This window comes from Nomascus leucogenys, chromosome 13 (assembly GCF_006542625.1).
Source record: "Nomascus leucogenys isolate Asia chromosome 13, Asia_NLE_v1, whole genome shotgun sequence".
Lineage (NCBI taxonomy): Eukaryota > Metazoa > Chordata > Mammalia > Primates > Hylobatidae > Nomascus > Nomascus leucogenys.
This window is the reverse complement of record NC_044393.1, coordinates 101533136-101555451: the sequence shown is the minus strand read 5'-3', so window position 1 is coordinate 101555451 and position 22316 is coordinate 101533136. Positions and strand designations below refer to the sequence as shown.

Here is a 22316-nt window from a genome sequence, read left to right as displayed (position 1 = left end):
TGGAACTAAAAAGGTAGGAACTCACTTGCCCCCAAGGGAGGGCATTCATCTATTCATGGGGGATCCACACCCATGACCCAGGACCTCCCATTAGGCCACACCCCCCACATTAGGGTCAAATTTCAGCATGAAGTTCAGAGGGAGAAAACATCCAAACCATAGCCCAAGCCTATATCTGAAGGACTACAAGGTTCTTCTTAGTGGTTCTGTCACCATGACTAATACAATTTAGGTATATTCTCCAATGCTCAGAGCCCTGAAGAGCAGAAAAAAGAGTACTACCTTGGGTCTTTAAGAAGTTGCATCCAAAGGTTGTGGGTGATTTTGAATTCTGTAGACAAATTCCCTTGTTTTTTGGTTTTTTGTTTGTTTGTTTTTTGTTTTATTGAGACAGAGTTTCACTCCTGCTGCCCAGGCTGGAGTGCAATGACACTATCTCAGTTCACCGCAACCTCCACCTCCCAGGTTCAAGCAATTCTCCTGCCTCAGCCTCTGGAGTAGTTGGGATTACAGGCATGTGCCACCACACCCAGCTAATTTTGTATTTTTAGTAGAGACGGGGTTTCTCCATGTTGGTAAGGCTGGTCTCAAACTCCTGACATCAGGTGATCTGCCCACCTCAGCCTCCCAAAGTGCTAGGATTACAGGCGTGAGCCACCGTGCCTGGCCTAATTCCCTTGGTTAAGCTTGACATTACTCCCTACTGGTTGTGTGACCTTGAACACATGATTTACCTTACTTGCCTTCAATTTCCTCATCTGTAAATTAGGGAAAATAATAATAGGTAACTCGAAACACTTCTGTGAAGATTAAAATGAGTTAATACATATAAAGCATGATGTGTAAAATGTCTAGCACAAAGCAAAGAATAAGTATCAGTCTTTACTACTGTTCTATTACTATTATTATTATTATATCATGGAAAGAATTCATCACATTAAGAATCAATGTTCAGGTTGATGGTGTATGTCTCTGAGGACTTTGAAGGCATGACATAGACCAGTTAAATGCATTCGGCATTAAGCTCGATGTTAACAACCACAAAAGCTGATCTGTTCTTACGTGTTGCCCATAGAAGTACATCATCCAGATTGAAGAGTTCATCATCCTGGACTCCTCTCATTAGGGTGAAGTGTGTCTGTGGCAATTCCCTCTCTGTGAGGGCACAAAATTAATGAGCGTTAGCAAATGAGAGCACAATCAAAGGACAGTAGCCACGATGCTAAACATGGGAAAACAACACAAAGAGGGCTTAGAAATTCTGGAAAATTTTAACCTAGAGAAAAGAGCAGAGCAATGGCAGATGGTGCAAAGTCACAGTAGGATGGCCTTGGGAAAAGATCATTCACCTGTGCTGTCGTGTGGACGTCTACTTGTGTCTCTCGCCCTGGCATGCTGTGTGACCGAGGGTACCTTGCTGCACCCAGCTGATCTGCATTTTTCTCATCACATAAGGAGGCTTCACTTCTTCCAGCTTTAATATTCCAGGATGTTGAAAATAGGCTATCTTTGGATACCACATCCTACCATTTACCTGCCTCATTCTCTTCTCCCATTTAGATCTCTGACTGCTGAAGTATAAATACAAACAACTGAGTCAAATTGGAAATAGGATAACAGCTGTTCTGATGGCAAAGTAGTGTGGAGAACAAAGCTTGGGACTGAGATTGAAACAAAAAGAAGTGACAACTTATTTGCTCCTTGAATTGAAGCCAGGGTCGCAGAGCAGAGCTGGCCTACCTGCAGGCTGACCATTTGACCTGGGAGAGCCCAAGCCCCACGGGAGGGACCAAGAAGGTGAAGCGAAGGCACTCACAATCTCCCTTTCTTACCAGACTATGTCTCATACGAGGGAAAACAATCTTCTTCCATTCCTTGAAACATTATGCTCTCATTTTTCTGAGTGCTTTTGCTGGGAACGTTTGATGTCATGGTATTTCAACTTTTATTTCTGAAGTTAAGCACTGTACTTACCAAAGACGCCATCGTTGCTTTGTTAACTTCTTGATTATTGTACGCAGTGGCATCAATATTGCTCAGACCCAGTGCTTTCATTACACAAATTTTACTCATGGATGCAGTGAAGTGTGAAGGATAGTTGAAAGGAAATGATAACCAACCAGGCTTTTTCTCTGGAACAGGAAGAATAACCAAATGCATTATTAAAATTTAAGTAGATACCTTTTTCTCTTCCACTTTCTTTATAGAAGCACTTCCTAATGGTTAAAATTCTTCAGCCCAAGACAATGTATTATGGTGCAGTGAAAGAAATAAAAGTCCTGAAATGAGAACCGAAGAATTATTGGTCGTCTACTTACACTAGGTATTTTAATACAAGCTCTCCATTAAACCTCCCAATAATCTCATAATGTAAATAGTATTTGTCACCTTTACAAACAAGAGAACTGCAGTTTTCTTATGGCCAGTAAATCAAAGAGCTGCATTTGAACTGGGCTTTCTCCAAAACCCATATCCTATTTCACCACTGTTTCCCTGATTGCATCAATACACATTTCACGACTCTCAGCACAGACATGAAAGAAAAGTTGCAACTCAGGAAAAGAGTCTCTATGCTGCACCAGAATATCTCCAAACACATGTGAAAAACCCTGCTTAGAAAGCACATCTGACATATAACGTAACACTGCACGCTCCTCATTGGCAGAGCCCAAAAGGTAGCTGATTTGCATTTCCCTCCCCAGCACTTCACATTGTGCCCCAGCACCTTGCCAGTCCTCCTGAAAGAGTTTGAAAGGTAATTTTTCAGACTGCCTCAGTCCTAGCAAATGTCAGTGTGAGCCGCTGTTCTCACCATAGTTTCCCGAGACTAGCCAAAATAAATCGACTTGCTGGAGGGAAAATGCAGTCTGGAGATCCTTGTGTTGAACTGCAATGAGTTATCTCTATCGTATTATGGGGCACAATTATATGATACATTCAGAAAACCTACATAGCTGGTATACTATAAATAAAAGTAATCATGACATGACAAACAGGCCAATTCCTAAGTCTTTATGGTGTGCTTACCATTTCTCCAGGTTGTTTTACCATCAGCATGACAGTTATGGGAGAATCGCGTAGATCAACCACTGCACTGGAGATGATCATTCACTTGGGTATGTAGATGGGATTCGTACCCATTTGGAAACAAGCCAGTGTGAACAGCCTTGGAGTGTGTCCACGCCATGCATGGTGAAGTCTTCTTATGAAGTCCTGTGTCTGTCCATGATCCAAACACATGTTTAAGAGGGCTTTGCTATCTTCCTCACTCCACATCTGTGTATGCCCCCACTTTACAGTATAATAAATGGCAAGAAATTCTGGGCCTGAGAGAGAATTAAAGAGATAGTACCAGCGGGCTTCCTTCTAAATCCTACAGACTTAGTCTTTCCTGCCATTTCCATTGCTCATGAAGATTTAGGGTCACTTCCCAAGAGAGTGATTTTCATCCCTACTCCTCTCTGCCTCCATTATTAAGTGGCATGCCCTTTTCCCTTCATAATCAGAAACAATCACCCAACCAACAAACTCTTTAACTCCCTGTTTCTTGTTTGCTCAGAAATATGAGGATTCCCAAATCCCCAAATATCAATCTCAGCCTCCAAATTAAATAAATTATTCTTTTGTCTTTTGTTAAAACCTTTCTCTCTTAGTTCTAAAACCTCTAACTCAGCCAAGTCCATAGTTGGTGGAAAAGGAAATAAAGACTAGTTGCATGTGGGTCTTTAGATATAACTGTCAGGACCCATCCTTAACATTCACTATTTTATTCCTAGACCAATATATTCTGGCTATGATAGAAAAATAACTATGGATTATTCACCATTTCACTGTATCCGACTTTATGTGACTTTTTTTTTTTTTTTTTTTTTTTTGAGACAGAGTTTAGCTCTCTTTGCCCAGGCTGGAGTGCAATGGTGCTATCTCAGCTCATTGCAACCTCTGCTTCCTGGGTTGAAGTGATTCTCCTGCCTCAGCCTCCCAAGTAGCTAGGATTGCAGGCACATGCCACCACGACCTGCTAATTTTGTATTTTTAGTAGAGATGGGGTTTCACCATGTTAGCCAGGCTGGTCTCCAACTCCTGACCTCAGGTAATCTGCTGGCCTCAGCCTCCCGAAGTGCTGGGATTACAGGCATGAGCCACCACGCCCGGCCTTGCGTGACATTCTAAATATTTAAGAGTCATTCTATTCTGTAAGGTTAACAGTTTCTGGATGCTAAGCTGTTGGATAAGATCAGGGAATCCCATGAGCATCTGCTCATTGCCTCACTTTTTTTGCCACAAATAAAATTTATTGACAAAAACCAAAACAGTCTGAAAATTTATTGACAAAAACCAAAACAGTCTGGGACCTGACATCAGGTCCACGAATGATGGTGAAGGCATAAGAGGACACAGTCTTCCCCCAACCCAGTTCTTTGGAGATTTACAATGGCACAGGGGATAGATTTGCTCCATATACCTAGGCTCTTGCTACAGGCTCCACACAGAGTCCTGCTATGTCTCTGACACATTAAATGCCATTGGATGTGCTGCTGTAGTGGCTGGAGAAAAAAAATTTGCACTGCAGCCATACAACAATCAATCATGCAGGTAATTGTGTGACTTTCCCCTGCTGTGGGTTCTACTCAAAGCTTATAGCTTTCCCAGTTACCTATCAAAGTGCTTTGATGAACACATTATAATTTCACAAATATTGTCCTTTTTTACTTATAGGGAAAGGAGGCAGATGATATTACAATTCCTCATCCTCAACTTTTTTTTTTTTTTTAGACAGAGTCTCGCACTGTCGCCCAGGCTAGAGTGCAGTGGTGCGATCTCAGTTCACTGCAACCTCCTCCTCCCAGGTTCAAGCAATTCTCCTGCTTCAACCTCCCCAGTTGCTGGGATTACAGGCTCTCACCATGGCACCCAGCTAATTTTGGTATTTTTAGTAGAGATGGAGTTTCGCCATGTTGGCCAGGCTGGTCTTGAACTCCTGACCTCAGGTGATCTGCCTGCCTTGGCTTCCCAAAGTGCTGGGATTACAGGCATGAGCCACCGCACAGGGCCCATCCTCAACTTTTAGAGATGATCCCAGCAAGCCCCAGAGCAGTAGACCTTTAAAAACTTTACGAGTGTGCACACCCTGTATGTTCCTAAAAGTCATATTCGACCCTGTAAATACATAAAGACACATTGTTTCAGAAAAATAATCTATATTTCTAGAGCCATCCAGTTGATGAGCTATGAGAATGTAATTACATATTCCTGAATTAACAAAACATAGGATCAACACATTAATATACGATATATTAGGGACTCAGGAACTTACCACACAAGTGAAAAATAAAGCACTTAAATAGTCTTCTGAAATTACCTTCTGTTTCTCTGCTGTACCAAAGCATCGCCCTTAAAGAAACCCCTGCCCCCATTTGGTGTTTATTTATTTCATTTCTTCATAAAGAATGCTTTTTTGCATGTTGATTAAATGTTACATATAGTTTGTATTTACTGTGTGTACTTTTTTGTAACGTATCATCTTTTCACTCCTTATGAGACCCATCCATGCTGTGTAGAGGCACCAGTTCATTTGTTTTACTGCTGTATAGAATTCTATTGTATTAAGCACCATGCTTGTTTATCCATCCGTCTTCCACTGGACTGTAAAGTGGTGGATTCCAATGTGGGGCCATTGCTAGCAAACACTCCTGTACATGTCCTCTTGATCACAAATATGAGAGTCTCAGAGTAACTTTCTAGTAGTGGAATTTTGGGGTCTTTGCTTTATGGAGCTTCTCCTTCACCATATATTGCTATATATTTTTCTGGAGTTTTTCCTTTCCGAGGTTCCAGCTTCCTGAGTCACATAGTCCCTTGGGACGATCATTGAGCTCCAGGTCTCTAGGATTTTTGATGGATCCCACCCATCCCATCCCCAACCATAGGCCAGAAATAGAGTTGATTCATGTCTTTTCCAGTCTGACTCTCAGTCCTTCTTTGTTTTTGTCACATGGGTATTTTCTTTATCCAAAGTTCGACTATGGTCTGGCTTCGCGGCTCATGCCTATAATCCCAGTACTTAGGGAGGTGGAGGTAGGAAGGTAGTTGAGCCCCAGAGTTTAAGATCTGCCTGGGCAATATAGCAAGATGCTGTTCTCCACTAAAAGGAAAAACAAAAAAAACAAAAGAAAGGTCAACTAGGTATTTTTTGAGAAAATATCTGATAAATTGTAACCAGTATTTCTCGATGGTAAGTGATTTACATATTGTTATTCTATCCTATTCCCAGAACAAAGATGAGCTCTCACGTTGCATACCCAGACCTTGTATGCACTTTCATGATTCCAATTACAAGTCAACACCTTCATCACCAAGAACAGGTTTCCCAAATGGCCCTCTTAACCCCATAAATCACAACCAGGTAAGGGATCATCAATCCCATTTTTAAATTTATCACTGAAGAAAGAAATCCACTTCCCTCCTTCCTTTTCTTATGATTAGCCTCCCAACAGTGTTTAATGAGAACACAGCATATGTTCCAAACTTGTGGTTATAGACCAGAAGGCACAACTAGCAGTAAGAAAGTAACACACCATATCCTGTCTCCCCAACAATTTAGAGAAGGAGGAGAATAATAAGCGTGAGGTATTACACAAGGTTTCATAGAGGAGGTAAGATTAGAACTGAACTTACAGAATTTGAAGATTGAGGATAGATCCTAAAAAATGGCCACCAGCTTTCAAAAGCCTCAGCCTTCCTGAGTACAGCACTATCCCTAGGCCAGTCAGGCAGAAGAGAAAGAAACAGAAAGAAACCCTAGAAATTTTGAGATCGTATGGTTCACCCTAGCAAGTGTACTTGGGTATTTTTATAGGGGAAATGGATGGGGATTACACTCTTTGTTCATTATATGGCTAGTGTATTCCACTCCTTGTTGTCTTGTGCCAACTGCACACTTTACTGCTCTGTAGCTTCAGGGCTTAATAGATGCTGCCTGACTCACCCATCATCTTCATTTCTTCCATCCCAAGGTTTGTTAACACTGTCCAAAGACTCAAAGAACCACATAGTGGCAGCAGTGTCAGTCCTGTGCCATTTCCAGTGCACATTCTCTCTCTCTTTGTCACAAACACACACACACACACACACGGGGTTTTAAAACCAACATATCTATAAGCTAAACCAAAGGCACAATGTTTGTTTTAACCAGAAATGTACTTCTTTCATAGTATACATTCTTTTTTTTCTTTGAGACAGTCTCACTTTGTTGCTCAGGCTAGAGTGCAGTGGCCCAATCTCGACTCACTGCAACCTCCACCTCCCAGGTTCAAGCAATTATCTTGCCTCAGCATCCTGAGTAGCTGGGACTACAGGTGCATGCCACCATGCCTGGCTAATTTTTGTATTTTTTGTAGAGACGGGGTTTCGCCATGTTGGCCAGGCTAGTCTCAAACTCTTGACCTGAAGTGATCCACCCGCCTCAGCCTCCCAAAGTGCTTGGATTACAGGCATGAGCCACTGCACCTGACCATCATATACATTCTTTATTTGTAGATCTCAAACTCTCAAACATCTGCCACAGCCTTCTGTCAGGATGCCTGTATGAAAACTAGCGGACATTAATTTAAACTTCAGAATTTTAGGCCAAGCCTGAAAAAAAAGTCTTTACTGAACACTGTAATATCCAAGAATCTGGATTTTTAAAATTTAGATGTGATTGTCTTTTAATATGTCCATTGGCTAGACTACAGATCTCAGTTACTCAATCAAGTACCAATCTAGGTGTTGCTGTGAAGATATTCACTGATGAGATTAAATTCCATAATCAGTTGACATTCTGAATAAACTGGATGGACCTGATGCAACCAATCCATAGGGACAGCTGATAATTTTCTGTAGAAGGAGAAATTCATCCATAAACAGTAGCTCCAGCCCATGCATGGGGGTTCCTGTTGGGCTACCCTATGGCAGTGGAGTTGCCTAGACAGCCCCACAGTCGTGAAAGCCATGACTGTGCATGACCCACTGCAATAAAGCTCTTCATATATGTCTCTTGCTGGGTTTTCTTCTCTGGTTAAACCCTAATACAGCTTTTGGTACTGGGGTTGGTGCTAGAGGAAGGTTATCTTAAGCACGAGTTTTCTAAAAATCTCGTGCTTAGGATAATCTGGTTCCAGATTTTCTGGGATTGGTTCTCTAATCTGATTAGAGTCAAAGGCACTAATGACTACATCCAGTGTGGAAGAGGGCACTGGTAGCTCATAGCTGGATGCTCAAAATATCACATTGGATACTCATAATCAAATACTTACAAAAGACAAAGTTCTGGGTAAGCAGGTATTTGCTACCTTAGAATATTTTAGTCAAACGGAGGGGTAGATAGGGCTGGCTGGTTGCTCTCAACTGCACTGAAAAAGTAAAGAAAGAAAAGGAAGAACTTGGGGATTTGAACTTCCTGACGATTTAGTGTATAGAAAACCTGAAATCTGTATCTTGCCTAAAGAAACCTGTATCTCCTAGAGCTACAGAGCCCAGATTTCTGAAAATCATACTGAAACTCTCATTCTGGAAGTGGCTGAATTACAATATAAATTGAATTCTCAGCCTCACGGAATATTTTCTGTTCAAGTGAGAGCATTGATTGGGAATAAACTGGATCCTGAATATTGGAATGGTGCCAACGGGCAGATCCTGATGAAGCGGAAGCATGGAGCCCCTAAATTCTGCTAAGCCTTCTTTGCCAATAGAAGCAGCCCTTCCACCCCTGTCGGGGAAAGTCAAACCTGTGCTGAGGAAACTGCAATGACCTCCTCTGAGGTAGTTGCCTTGCAAAGTTCTGCTAATTCTCTTCAGAGCCTATCCCATCACCTTTTTTGCTTCTATATCCATAACTAGACTGAAGTCCCAGCCTCAAAAGGTGAGGTACAAAGTGACCCATGAGACAGGGTGCCATGCTTCAAAAGAACTAAATGACTTTCCAATTTATACAAACAGAAATCCCAGGAATGTGTATGGGGATGGATATTAAGAGCGTGGGATAGTGAAGCAAGAAACACCAAGTCGAATCAAGTCAAATCTCTTGATATGTGCCCTAGCAAGCAGCGATTCTGGACTTAACGCTGTAGCTGAAGGGGTGAGAAGGAGCTCTGGCCATTTGTTTGGCTGATGGGTTGGCTGGTGGGCTGAAATGTGGACCCAAAGGTAGCTCAACTAGATGAAGTTGAAATGCCAGAACGGCTTTGGTATGCTGTACAGGAAGGGGCCCAAATGCTTAGGGAGATTGTAATGTCAGAATAGATTTCACCCAAAACTCTGTGTTCTCTTTTGGGGAAAGGGTGAGCTTGTATTTGTTCTAAGCAGGATAGCTGTGTCATGCTTGGTAGAAATATGACTTTGTTACTGACTTTTCAGTTAGAGATGACGTATGGTCTGAGGAGTTATGTCTGGTGTTGAGTTCACGGGGGATGCACTGCGATGGGCTAATGATATCTACGTAGCTTAGCTACAATCCCCAGCCTTTCACTAAAACACCCATCTGTGAAGATATTTTGGCTAAATGATTGTAGCTAGTATTTATGACTACCTTCTCCCATAATAAGAAATGTAAGAAACTAAAAAAATTTTTCAAAACACTTTCGTATTCATCATCACAATAATTCCATAGTTTAGATAAATCGTGAGTGATCATGCTCAGATGACAGGCAAGCAAACGGGGAGGAGAAATTAGTTTTTCAGAACCACAGAGACCCAGACCTAACGCAATAAATATATCCGTCCGTATTATGTTGTTCATTCTGCTTGTCAGCAACTTTAACTAAACTTGAGGCAAACACATGGTTCTTTTTCCCTTTATGACCCTTCCTCAAGCCCCCAAATCTCACTACAGTGGGTAGTTTGTCTTGACATTGACTATCCTTCTAGAAATATTTTTGTATAATTAATAACCTTTACTCTTTCTGTCAGCTACAAAATCAGATGACTGTCATTCTTAACATTTAATCTCATCAGTTTTGACATTCTCTGAGAATTAGATTTCTGTAAATACCTGGTGACACAATAGCATTAGATGGAGAAAATTTATGTAACCAAGGAACTAAGCCTGAGATCATCTTGAAACTGACATTGCTGTAAGAATAAAAACTGCCTGTTGATTAAAAAGTAGAATTAAGAAAGTCCCCCGAAAGCAGGAGAGTAAAACCGAAAATAGGAGATGATTCGGAGAGGCTTTTTCACCTAATTCTAACTTGGGGAAATAGATTGATGCAGGAAATCAGGAGATAACAATAGGCCATTTAAAGGGTAATGTACATGTTAATATGGGATCCAGTAAAGACGAGGAAATTCGAAGTTCCAGCTGCTGCTCTTCCAACAGAAGAGACAGACCAGCCTGACAGCTCATCAGCTCCACTACCTGTGCCTGAGAATGTTAGGTGAGCAATTAAATTTTTTCCAGCATGTATACGTGTACTTCCATCCATAATAAATAGCAGGTATCATATTTCTCTTTCCACTAAAATCAAGTCAAAAACTGGATGAATGTATCTGTAATAATAACTTTCAGGCACTGAACATTGACAGTATAAAAATATGAACCATAAAAAAAGAAAAAACAATGAGATAACTCTGCTCATAACCCCGGATTACAGCCTAAAGCAGTTTCAGGTCCCAGCACAACAGGGGAAACTAAAGAGAGCCCCCACTGTGGTGGTGGTGGTTACTCCAGTCCATAAATGTGATAAAACCTCAGAGAATGATAAGCCCCTGAAAGCAGGTGCATGTAAAAATGGGTGAAATCCAAATTAAATTTTTAGTTTAGTTAATAGTACTGTTGTAATGTCAGTTTTCTGATTTTGATAAATGTGCTATGTTTAGGATGTTATCGTAGAGGAAACTGGATAAAGGGTATATGGGAAATCTTGGTATTAAATTTGTAACTTCTATGAGTTTTAAATTAGTTCCAAATGAAAAGATTTTTTTGAAAACTAAAGGCTAAATACCTTTTTAGAGGATGAAACTGAGATAAAATTAATCACCACCAGATTTTTACTATAAGAAATATCAAAGAAATAAGAAAGTTCTTCAAGTAGAAGAAAAATAATACTAGATAGAAATTTTCACAAACAAAAAAGATTGAGAGCATTGGAAAAATGGAAAATACGTAGTTAAATATGAAATATATTTTATAATCTCTTTAAAAGATGATTGCTTAAAAATGATAACAATGAAAGTTAGTTTGTATTCATTATTGATGCATCGCAAAATACACTAATCACTTAGTGGCCAAACATGACAAACATTTGTCACAGCTATTAAGGGTCAGGAGTTTGGAAGTGGCTTAACTGAGTGGTTCTAGCTCAGAGTCTTTTATGAGGTTGTAGTCATGGAGTCAGTGAAGGATACCATCATCTGGAGGCTCAAATGGGGCTGGAGAATCTGCTTCCACCTCACTGGCTGTTGGCGGGAGGCCTCAGACCCTCACTGGCTGTTGGCAGCAGGCCTATTTCTCTCCACATGGGCTACGTGAGCGTCCTGATGACACTGCAGCTGGCTTCCCCGGAGTGAGGAATCCAAGACAGAAAACAGGGCAGAGGCTGAAGTGCTCCTAATGACTTAGTCAGAAGTCACACACCAACATTCCTATCATGTTCTAAACTCTAGTAGAAAGTCATTAAGTCCAGGCCACACTAAGGGAAGGTGAATTACACTCCATCTTTTGAGAGGACATATTTCAGAGCCACCACATGCAAAAGCAAAATGTCTAACAACAGCGGCACGAAGGACAGGAGATGGAAAGTGGAAGTCTACAGTCTTAAGTATCTTGTGCTGCAGGTGAAGCAGATGATGCCAATTGAAGATAGACTGTGATAAATTGAATCATATGTTGGAAACTGTAAAGAAACACTAAATGAAACCTATATTGCTATTAAATCAATATGAGGGATAAAATGAATCCATAAAAAAGTACTCAAGTAATCAAATAGAAGGCAGGAAAAGGAGAAAAAAGAATAAAGAACAGATAGGACAAACAGGAAAAAAACAGCAAAACAGTACATTTAAACTAGTCAACAATTACATTAAATATAAGTGGCTGAACATCAAAAGAAAAAATCAAAGATTATTAGCTTAGTTCAAAAAGTAAAACTATGTTCTGGATATAAGAAACATACTTTAAATTGTAGCTATATTAAAAGTAAAAAGGTGGGAAAATAAATATCATAAAAAGATGAATCAAAAGAAAGCTGGAGTAGCTATGTTAACAGACAAAGTAGATTTCAAAACAAGGAATATAACTAAGAAGAAAAATGGAATTTTATTTTAAAGATGTTAATTCATTAAAAAGACATAATTATAGATGATTATGTACCTAATAACAGATATTTGAAATATCTGAAGCAAATTCTAGTAGAAACAAAAAGAAAGAAATAAATAAGTCAGAAAAAGTGGAATTAGGCACACACACACGTGCGCACACACACACACACACACACAGTATCAATGGAGATTTTAATGCTCCCCTAAGGAATTGCTAGAACAAGGAGACAAAAAAACAAAAACAAACAATAAAAACACAAACACACACTGAGTACAGAAACATCTTGAACAACACTTAGCTGACTTCACTGACACGTATAGAACACTCCAACAGTGTACTAAACATTCTTTTCACGTGTAATGAGAGCATTTATAAAAGGAGACTGTATTAAGGGGTGTTTACTGAGTATCAATACCTTTATGAGCAGGAATCAGCAAGCTACAGCCCACTGGCCAAATCCAGTCCACCACCCACTGCTGTAATAAAGCTTTGCTGGAGCACAGCCATGCATGTTGTTTGTGCATTATCTATGGCTGCTTTTGTACTACAATGACAGAGCTAAGTAGTGGCTACAAAGAATATGAATGGGCCCACAAAGCCTACACTCTCTCTACCTTCTGGCCCTTTACAGAAAAAGTTTACTGACAGCTGGGCACAGTGGCCCAGACCTGTAATCCCAGTACTTTGGGAGGCTGAGGAGGGAGGATCACTTCAGACCAAGAGTTCAAAATCAGCCTGGGCAACATGGCAAAACCCTGTCTCTACTAAAAACACAAAAATTAGCCAGGCTTAGTGGTGCTCACCTGTGGTCTCAACTACTCGGGAGGTTGAGGCACGAGAATCACTTGAGCCTGCCAGGCAGAGGTTGCAGTGAGCCACGATTGTGCCACTGCACACCAGCCTGGATTTTTAAATCCTGCCAGAAAAAGTTGGCACAACTCAGTAATTAATCAACAAATAAAAATTACAAAGTCGTTTTATCATATTAAGAATATTTATCCCTTGCAAAGTTATATTATGTGGGATCCCATTTCAGAGACAAATGAAGACACTCAACCATCTCTAAATGCTACTAAACACACAGCGTCTACTCTGAATGCAGATACCGCTCTCATAAAAATTCTGCAAAGGAGGAAGGGGTTGGTGCAGACTGTTCCGATGCTGGTAGGTTCCTTTCAAGGGCAGGCTTTTTTAGTCTCCCTGGGAATTGATGCTACAGAAAATGCTGATATTTATGGAATTCATCTTATCTCCCTCAGATACGGAATGAGAAAAACAATTGTGAGCCCCTGTCCTTTGCTTTGAAACACCCAATCCTATACATTGACGTGCAGTCACTGATACAAATGTCACACGCACCCTCTTGTCTAGTGTGCACACGTCACGATGTAGCCCTTTCTGCACCTGAGTACTTTCATGCATGCACAAAGCCAGAGTGGTTTTTCAAAATGCTAATTTGGTAATGAGCCAGGAGCCAGATGACTTGATGAAGAATAATTTGACAGAGCTCTTGAGTGCAGAAGTAAACAAATTAAAGTAAAAGACAGAAGTAAGAAACTGAATGAGCAAGGCTTAGGAAAAGAACTAGGAGAGGTTCCAACTGGAATCAATGGAGCTGAGAACATCATTGAGTCCTAAAACTGGAGCACCTCTGAAAGCTCCTGGGCCAACTTCCTGTCCCCATTCATTTATTCCTTCATTCATCCATTTGCCAAATATGCTGTTTAGTGTGAGGGGTGGAATAGGAATTGAGGCAAAAGGGTCCCTTTCCTCTTAGCATGCACAGTTAGCAGGGAAGGTAGACACTAAATAGATACACATAATAACATGTCATGATTGCCGTGGTGGTGAGCACAGGCTGCTGAGATGCCCAGAGTAGGAGTCCTGACACAGACAGTGGGCCCAGGAGACCTCCCTGGAGAGTGGACATTTATGCTGAGATTTCAGTAATGGGTATTAGCTGTTGAGTGTAGGCAAAAAAAGTGTACAATTCTAGGCCAGGTGCGGTGCCTCACTTAAGGTCAGGAGTTTGAGGCGAGCCTGGCCAACTTGACAAAACCCCGTCTCTACCAAAAAATATAAAAAATTAGCTGGGTGTGGTGGCAGGCGCCTGTAATCCCAGCTACTCAGGAGGCTGAGGCAGGAGAATTGCTTGAATCTGGGAGGCAGAATTTGCAATGAGCTGAGATCTCCCCATTGCACTCCAGCCTGAGTGACAGAGTGAAACTCCATCTCAAAAAAAAAAAAGTAGTGTGCAGTTCCAGGCAGAAGATCACCATGTGTGAAAGCTCAGAGACAATGAATCTTGCCTAAGAACAGAAAAGAAGTCTGTGTGGTCAGAGCCCACGATGTAAGGAGAGTGAGAAGAAGGGAGGTGAGGGGAGGTGTTAGAAGACCTTCTTAACTACCTAAGGAGTTTACATTTTATCCTCAGGAAAATGGGATGTCATCGAAGCGCTTTAAGAAAAGGAGGGATGTGATCAGATTTGTAATTTTCAAAGATTTCCTGAGGTGCTATGAATTTTACAGATCAACTGAGATGCAAAACCCATGTTCACATCATGAGTGAGTCTTCTAACTCGGACAATGCAATCCACAAATTCTAAGACCAAATTCTGGCAGCACTGAGTCCAAAGGTAGGCCTGTAGATCCACTGCCAGCAAGTGGGGCTGGGGATTACTGTACATAGTTTTCAGGAGCATTAGAAATAATCACAAGGAATGGAAAGCCTGACCGTGAACTTGGCAATTGGGAAGTAACTATTGCACATGCCAAGAGTTTCCTTAAACTGATAGGGTAAAATCATTTTGTATCATTTTGATAAATGTTTATTATTTTCAATAATAATCTATCATTTAATGAAAAAAAGAAATAATCGCTGGGTTATTGCCATATTTGACAACATCATCTTGCATAGGAGACTTAGACGATGCCGCTGGAGAGTGCCTTCTATCTCAGAATGAGGGTCAGGGCTTCAGAAAGAAATCTCCATCCAAACCTAAGCATCATCTTGAGTGTTCGCCAGGAAGGCCCTGTGTGCCCTAGAAGTGGGTGCTGGAAAGGCCCCTGCCATTGTGAGATGACGTAAGAGAACGGGGAGCCGATTGCTTGGGCACTGTCAACCTGCCATATGCCGGAAACCCGCCTCCCTCTGTCGTGACAGCTGAAGCCTCCATAATGTGGTCACAAATGGGGTTTGGCTACCTTCCCGTCAGCTCAAGTAATGACAGGCATGGAAGGCCTCGTCCAGCCCCACACTGTGTCAGGGACTCGGGGTGAGCAGTGACTGAGACAGGGGCCTGGTCCATTGGGAGCTTACATTTCCATGCACAGATGCAGCAATAATCAAGAAAAAGGGAATAAGACAAGTCATCTCAGGTTACATCAAGTGCTATGAAATTTATAAAAGGAGTGTAAAAATGGTGAGCAACCAGGGAAAGCTAGTGTAGACAGTGTGGGCATAGCAGGCGCCTCATAGCTGAGGCCTGAGTGGGGAACAAGCTCAACAGGGGAAGCACAGTCCAGGCAGGGGAGCAGGAGCCTCCGCCTCCATGAGCAGGAACCTCTTCCCCGCTTTTTGAACGGCCGAGTTCCTGCCAGAGCGTTGGTTGTACATAGTCTGCTGCAACTATACCAGGGTTTCAATTGAGTGCCTCAGTGCCCGTAAAACATCCTTCCTACTTTTTCTAGGAGAGTGGAAATAGCCAGCCAAATCAAAGTTGATCTTTCCTTTCTCAAAACTCCAATATTCAGCAAATATTTGAGTCTACAGTATACTGTGCTCTGGGAGTTATAAAGACATGGCCTTCTTTTTTGGAAGATCTCTAATCTTTGAGGTCATTGGTAGAAGCATCCCCTACACAGGTTAACATAATGTCCCCTAGTCACATGAGGATACATTACATACGGCATCATTGGCATAAGTGACTCTGTCTTAAAACATGACCCCATCTTGTACTTCAAAAGGCATCATGCCAGCAGGGACCAGATGTTCACCTAATCAATAGAGATGGCATCCAATCAGATGGGGATGTGACCCTTTACTAAGATCCTCACCAGAGGACTCATGGTCTATCAAAGAGCAGGGCCTCACCAGCTGAACACAGCCACCTCCATACACATCTTACTGTCACTTGTGATCAGCACCAAAGGAAGTGTCCACCTGAAGGACTCTCCCTTGAGGACCATCAGGATACACCCAAGAGGTGCTCCTTGTCCACACCACCTTCCTTCTACTGGTTCGTTTGTTATCCCATTTTGTGTTGATGTTAAATGTCACTCTGTTTGATGTGAAAACTCTCATCTATAACATTTATAGATTGATTAAGTATACTATCATGCATGGTTTGCAATGTTGACTGGCCTGTGCAGTGGCTTGAGCCTGCACGCCACGGTGGCTCTGACTCCTGAGTGCATGGGAGGCCTAAAGACAACTGCCTCCTCAGGAACTCCACAGAGCCCGTGGTTTTTATTATTGAAATAGCACTGCTAAAGTCTGACCTTGTAAAGTTTGTGGGGAGACACAAACGCGTGTGGATTTGGCTATGCCTGGCCTTGTGCTGCTCGCAGCATAACTTACCCACCATTTTCAGCACTTTCTTTGTTCTACTTTGAGTTACAAATAGAGACACAGAAATAAATATGATCTGTCCTTTTTTTCTCAAGCACCGAAATGGTGGCTGGTGCCCTTTGGCACCCATTGCCCCTGTAGTTATAGCACAAATAAAGTAGCTTGTATCAGGGACATCAAAAATATCCTTTGAAGTCAAATCTTTGGAGAGAAGGAGAGGGGCAAGAATGGCCTTTCTTTCTAGGGGGAAGACTGCCATGAGCAGTTTAAAATGCTGCAGAGAAAACTGCCGTGAAAGGCTCAGCTGTACCCCCTGCTCTGTTTCATGCCAGGCAAGGAGGCGGCTGTAGACGTGGGAAAGAAGGATGCCAGGTGAGCTGGTGGGGGCCAGAGCCCCATAGGACGAGGCTGCTGAGGATGTTTGTTGTAACCCACAGGCCCAGTCAGTGCCTTTCATTCTTGGTAATGGAAGGAGACCCTCCCAGCATGACTCTGAGCACCTCTGAGCTTGATCTAGCAGGGACAAGGCAGCCAGAAGCCCGGCTTTGCTCAGATGTGGGAAGCGTGCAGGCTGCAGGGCCCTCTGTGGGTTTACAGGGAGTGCTCTGGGATCCTCTGCCCTGTGGGGTGTGAGGCTGGGATGGCCTGGCCACACACCAAGAAGGTGGAAGCAAGTTCAAGGGCAGAAAAGTTGCGGGCAAGAGTCTCAAGAGCACCTCACCAACCACAAGACTCCACTCAGTACTGAGCTCTCGGGGTTGCAGTAAAGCCTAATGGCATCATAGATTTTTCTCTATGTCAACAATAAAAAGGCAGAGCTCAGAGAGGTTGTGATGTACTTGAGGACACACAGTTCACTGAGAGGTGGGATCAGAGTCTAGGTCTTGTGGGCTGGCAAGGATGCCATTGTGAAAACAATGGAAAGGAACTTAGGCGGGAGACACACAACACACATGGGAAACACACAGCAGGTACAGAAAAGGCACACACGGGACAACAGCAAGCATGGAGCTAGATACGGTGAGCCCCAGAAATGAACAGTAGAGCCAGCTTAGTTTTACAGGAGCTAGGGAATTCTTGGTCTGTGAAGATAAATTGTATCCATTCAGTTTTTCATTCAATATAATTGAGCGTCTTGATAGGTACAGGAAATACACAAATGGAAATAAGTCATTGACTCTACCCTCAAGGCATTTAGGTGTTTTCCAGGCCCTGTGGTTGTTCCTAGGACTACAAATATGAAGAAAAAAAGATTCATAGAAACTGCCCTCAGGTCCTTCCAGCTTTTAGATAAACGGATTGTAGATAGATAGATAGATGATAGATAGATAGATAGATAGATAGATAGATAGATAGATAGATGATAGAAAGAAAAAGGGGATCAGATAGATGATAGACGACAGACAGATGATAGATAGATGATAGATATATGATAGAATTACTTTATATAGATATATGCATTGTTCAGTGCAGTGTGCAATGTAACAGTCTGTAATGCAGGCAGGTGCAGGATGATGACCAGAGGAGGGTGACAGCTATCATGTGGGAATGAAGAAAGGCATCCAGGAAGAGATGGTGAGAAAATTGTGTCCTGAAAAGAAAGAGGCAGGGTTACAAAAGAAGCGGCTTCCCCAGGAGGCTCCCCAGCAGGTGAGGAGGAGGAGAGACTAAAGTGCACGTTGTGTGGGGGGAACAGCGAGTCATCCTGAATACAGACAATGGGGGTGGTGATGATGGCAGAGTGGTCATTCTGAATACAGACAACGAGGGTGGTGATGATGGCAGAGATGCACAGGGCAGATGAGTGGGCACAAGATCTCAAGCTGGAGGAGGAGGACAAGAGGCACCCACTATGAATATGCTGTCCAACCGGACAGTGACTTTCACATTATTTGGCCTTTTGGCTCACCTGTTAAATTCTGTCATTTCCAGGCCCCAGGGAAAATAAACTAACCAAGACTACTTTAATTTTCTAATATGAAACATGCTGAAAATCATGAAAAGTAGGAACACAATTCCACCATTTTCTACGAAAAAATACTGAAAGGGTTTTTAAATTGAATGTCCAATAGACAACTGAATTAGATATGAAATTGCATAAAGAGAGAAGCCAAATCACAATATGAAAGTTTTAAAAGGCAATATCCAGGACTTCAAACATTGAAAGAGTTACACGAGAGAAAAGAGGATTTTGAGAGATTGCTGCTTCATTTGCATGCTCAGCAAAACCTCATTGAGCACTGACGTTTCGAGTCATCCCTCTGATCATCTAGCATCCAACACTGAGCAGTGCAGACCAACACCCCTGCCCTCTCAAGCTTCCGTCCTGTTGGAAGCAGGTGCATCAGCAGCACACATATAATAAACAGGTAAATTGCACAGTAGGTTGGGAAGTGATAAGCACCATAGAAAAAAATAGAGCAGACTCAGGGGTACAGGACTGGAGGCAGAGCAGGAGAAAGTTAAATATGGTGGCCAGAATAGAACTTGGTAAAAGGGTGATTTTTGAACAAATAGGAGGAAAGGGATTAGCCACGCGGGCAACTGAGGGAAATGTTTTTCCAGCACAGGGAAGAGCCAGCGCCAAGGCCCTGAGATGAGGTTCTGTAGGGGTCTGCACAGATTGGCAGGGCTGCCGGAGCCATGGAGCTGGGCAGGAGCGGGACGTGAGGTGGCAGGAGCTCAAGGGCAGACGGCCTCCACCTGTTGTCCTGGGAAACGGGAGAGAAGGAGACCGGGTGCCCCATCCATGCAGAGACAGTGAACTAGGATTGGAGTCCTCACCACTCCAGATGCTGAAGGTCACCCCTGCAGTTGCACTCAGGAAGCAGAGCCCGAGTACATTTGTAGACGGGTCATCTCACCCACTCCTGGAGTTCATTGAACAAGGGGCGAGTATTTATAGGAGACAGGGAGCTGGGTGGAGTCCTCTGGGGTCTGGTCCACTGGATTGCACCAAAGGGCTGAAGAGGTCTCAGAAAGTGTACGCTCAAGAGGACAAAAGAGGATTTTGCAGCCTCCAAGAGTCGTTGTAAGCCTTACACACCTTCAGGCCTTCCTCCTTCTCTCCCCTCTATCTCAGCTCCTGAGTGTGGAAGGAGGTGAACAGGGAAAAGCAGAGGACAAAAGCCACATCCCCTCCCCACAGACCCATACTGGGGAAGGGTGGAAGATTTAGCTTTGAGTCAAGTTCAGAATTTTGATTAACATCTTGGCATGCACATTGGAATTTCTGAATCAAGACTGTTGGCCATAAAAAATGACTATAGCCTTGTATATTACCTGAACTGAGCAGTAAAAAAAAAGTCATGGTCCTCCTGGGGCTTTTATTGAGAGACAGGAACCCTGAACAGGTGGGAGAAAGGGAATGTTGAGAAAGAAACAAAGACAGTTGGCGACACAGGCTGACCGCCACGTGGACGTCCATCAAACCCAGCACTGGCCCTGGGTACATGTGCCTTTGCTATTACCCCAATACATTTTCTTCTGCAGAGCAAGCAACAGAACACATGCCGACCTTAATAAATACCACTGGGTAATGTGACAATGGCCAAACTCTCCTCATGGGGGAGAGAGTGTCCCCCAGTTTTGCTCCCTCTTAATTTCCAGGGTTCATAAGTAGCTCTAAAGCTTTGCTCTACAAGATTGATACATACAATATTAATGTTTCCGCTAAGCAGTATAACACCAATATATTTGCTATCTTGACATCTGGGTTTGGTTTTTCAGTGTTGGCGTGAGTGGGTTTTATACTTTCTGGAATGAGACTTCATCACCAAAGGGAAAATGCTGTCCACCCCGCCCTCCTTGGAAAGAAAAGGCTCAGACTATAGTTCTCCAGATGAAAGAATGTTCCTAGTCAGCTATTTCTTGTTGCTTGATTGGATGTTAACAATGGAGGTAGACACACGGCTAATTGTGGTGGCACAGCAGGAAGCCTAATTCACTTTGCTGTAGAAACACCCACACAGAGAAAGTGGGAGACGGCTGCACAAGAAGCCCCGTAGGCAGGCAAATGCTCACTGCAGTTTCTTTCCCAAACGTTTCCAAATAGACCAAATAAACCTGAATTTGCTCACTGTAGTTTATATTCCAAATAAAAATGAATTTCTGGCCAGACGCAGTGGCTCACGCCTGTAATCCAGCACTTTCAGAGGCTAAGGCAGGCAGATCACAAGGTCAGGAGTTTGAGACCAGCCTGGCCAATATGGCGAAACCCCGTCTCTACTTAAAATACAAAAATTAGCCTGGCGTGGTGGCAGGTGCCTGTAATCCCAGCTACTCTAGAGGCTGAGGCTGGAAAATCACTTGAACCTGGGAGGCGGAGGTTGCAGTGAGCTGAGAGGGTGCCACTGCACTCTAGCCTGGGTGACAGAGCAAGACTCCGTCTTAAAAAAAACAAAAAAAGAATTTCGCCACGCTCCGCAGGTATAGGCATTCCACACCCTTGTCCAGACTGGTCCCGGGGGAAGAATCTCCAGGCTGAAGAGCCTTGGCCTTCCAGGGCCTCTGGCCAGGTGTCTCAATGTCTTCACCCATGTGAATTCTCCTGGACAAGGGCTTCCTACCACATCCCCAAGTTTGCCCTTCCCCCCATACCTTGACCTCCATTTCTCTACTTTACCTCTCCCAGCCCACTGTGGGACCACGTGATCAGCCACATAGGCATAAACTAGCACACAGCTACCTCAGAGTAGGGCCCTCTAAGGTGGCCAGGCGGCTACCTCACAAATCAGTCTATGGCTCTCACAGAAACTAGAATTTGCTTGGGCAAGAGGTATCAAGAGCATCAGAAATATTTATACTTTTTCATTCAGTAATGGTATGACCTGAATCTGGGCTGAGAGTCTAAGAATATTGAGCTGTGTGAGAATGCACACAGCTGTTTATTACATTTTTTTAAGTAATGGGAAAATTGGCTAGAATTTAAATATACACCAGTAGGGTAGATGTTTAATAAACTATGATTTATCCACCTTACAGACTACTGGACAGCCATAAAATGATGGTTAGACTAATTTTTGCCATGCTTTATCTTTTAATATTCTTATATAATTCCATCTCATTATTTCATCTGGCTTTTATTAAAAAGTAAATATAGTACTAACTGTAATTACTAGTTACTTTAACTACTTTTCTGTGTTTTCCTAATTTTTATGATCACCATGAATTTCTGTACTGGGGAAATAAGCAAACTCTTTATAAGGTGTTGGGACACCTAAAGGACATTTTCACAGCACTCTGCAATGTCCTGGCTTCTTGACTGAAAAAAGAGTGAGTTTGCTCAGTTCTCAGCCTGCTGGAGTCCCAGACTGGAGCCATTGTGGTTAACATCTGTAAGGCTGGTTTTTTTGTTTTTCTCAGGTGCTCCACTGAAGCTCATCCACACACACACAATTCACACTGATGCTTATAACACACCTGGCCCTGTGTTAATAAGTAGCCTGG

The 22316-nt window shown here is 42.6% G+C and overlaps 1 protein-coding gene and 1 long non-coding RNA gene across 2 annotated transcripts in view; one reads left to right on the top strand and one right to left on the bottom strand.

Annotated features, from left to right (window-relative positions):
- Positions 1 to 22316, bottom strand: part of ACTR3B (actin related protein 3B) — a 1003497-nt gene that overhangs the window by 339943 nt on the left and 641238 nt on the right. The gene's annotated exons all lie outside the window — the stretch shown is intronic.
- LOC105740762 lies at positions 13332 to 20576 on the top strand. The gene is made up of 3 exons (XR_001116842.2): positions 13332 to 13462; positions 14828 to 14934; positions 19951 to 20576. It is a non-coding gene; the product is annotated as an uncharacterized LOC105740762 (long non-coding RNA).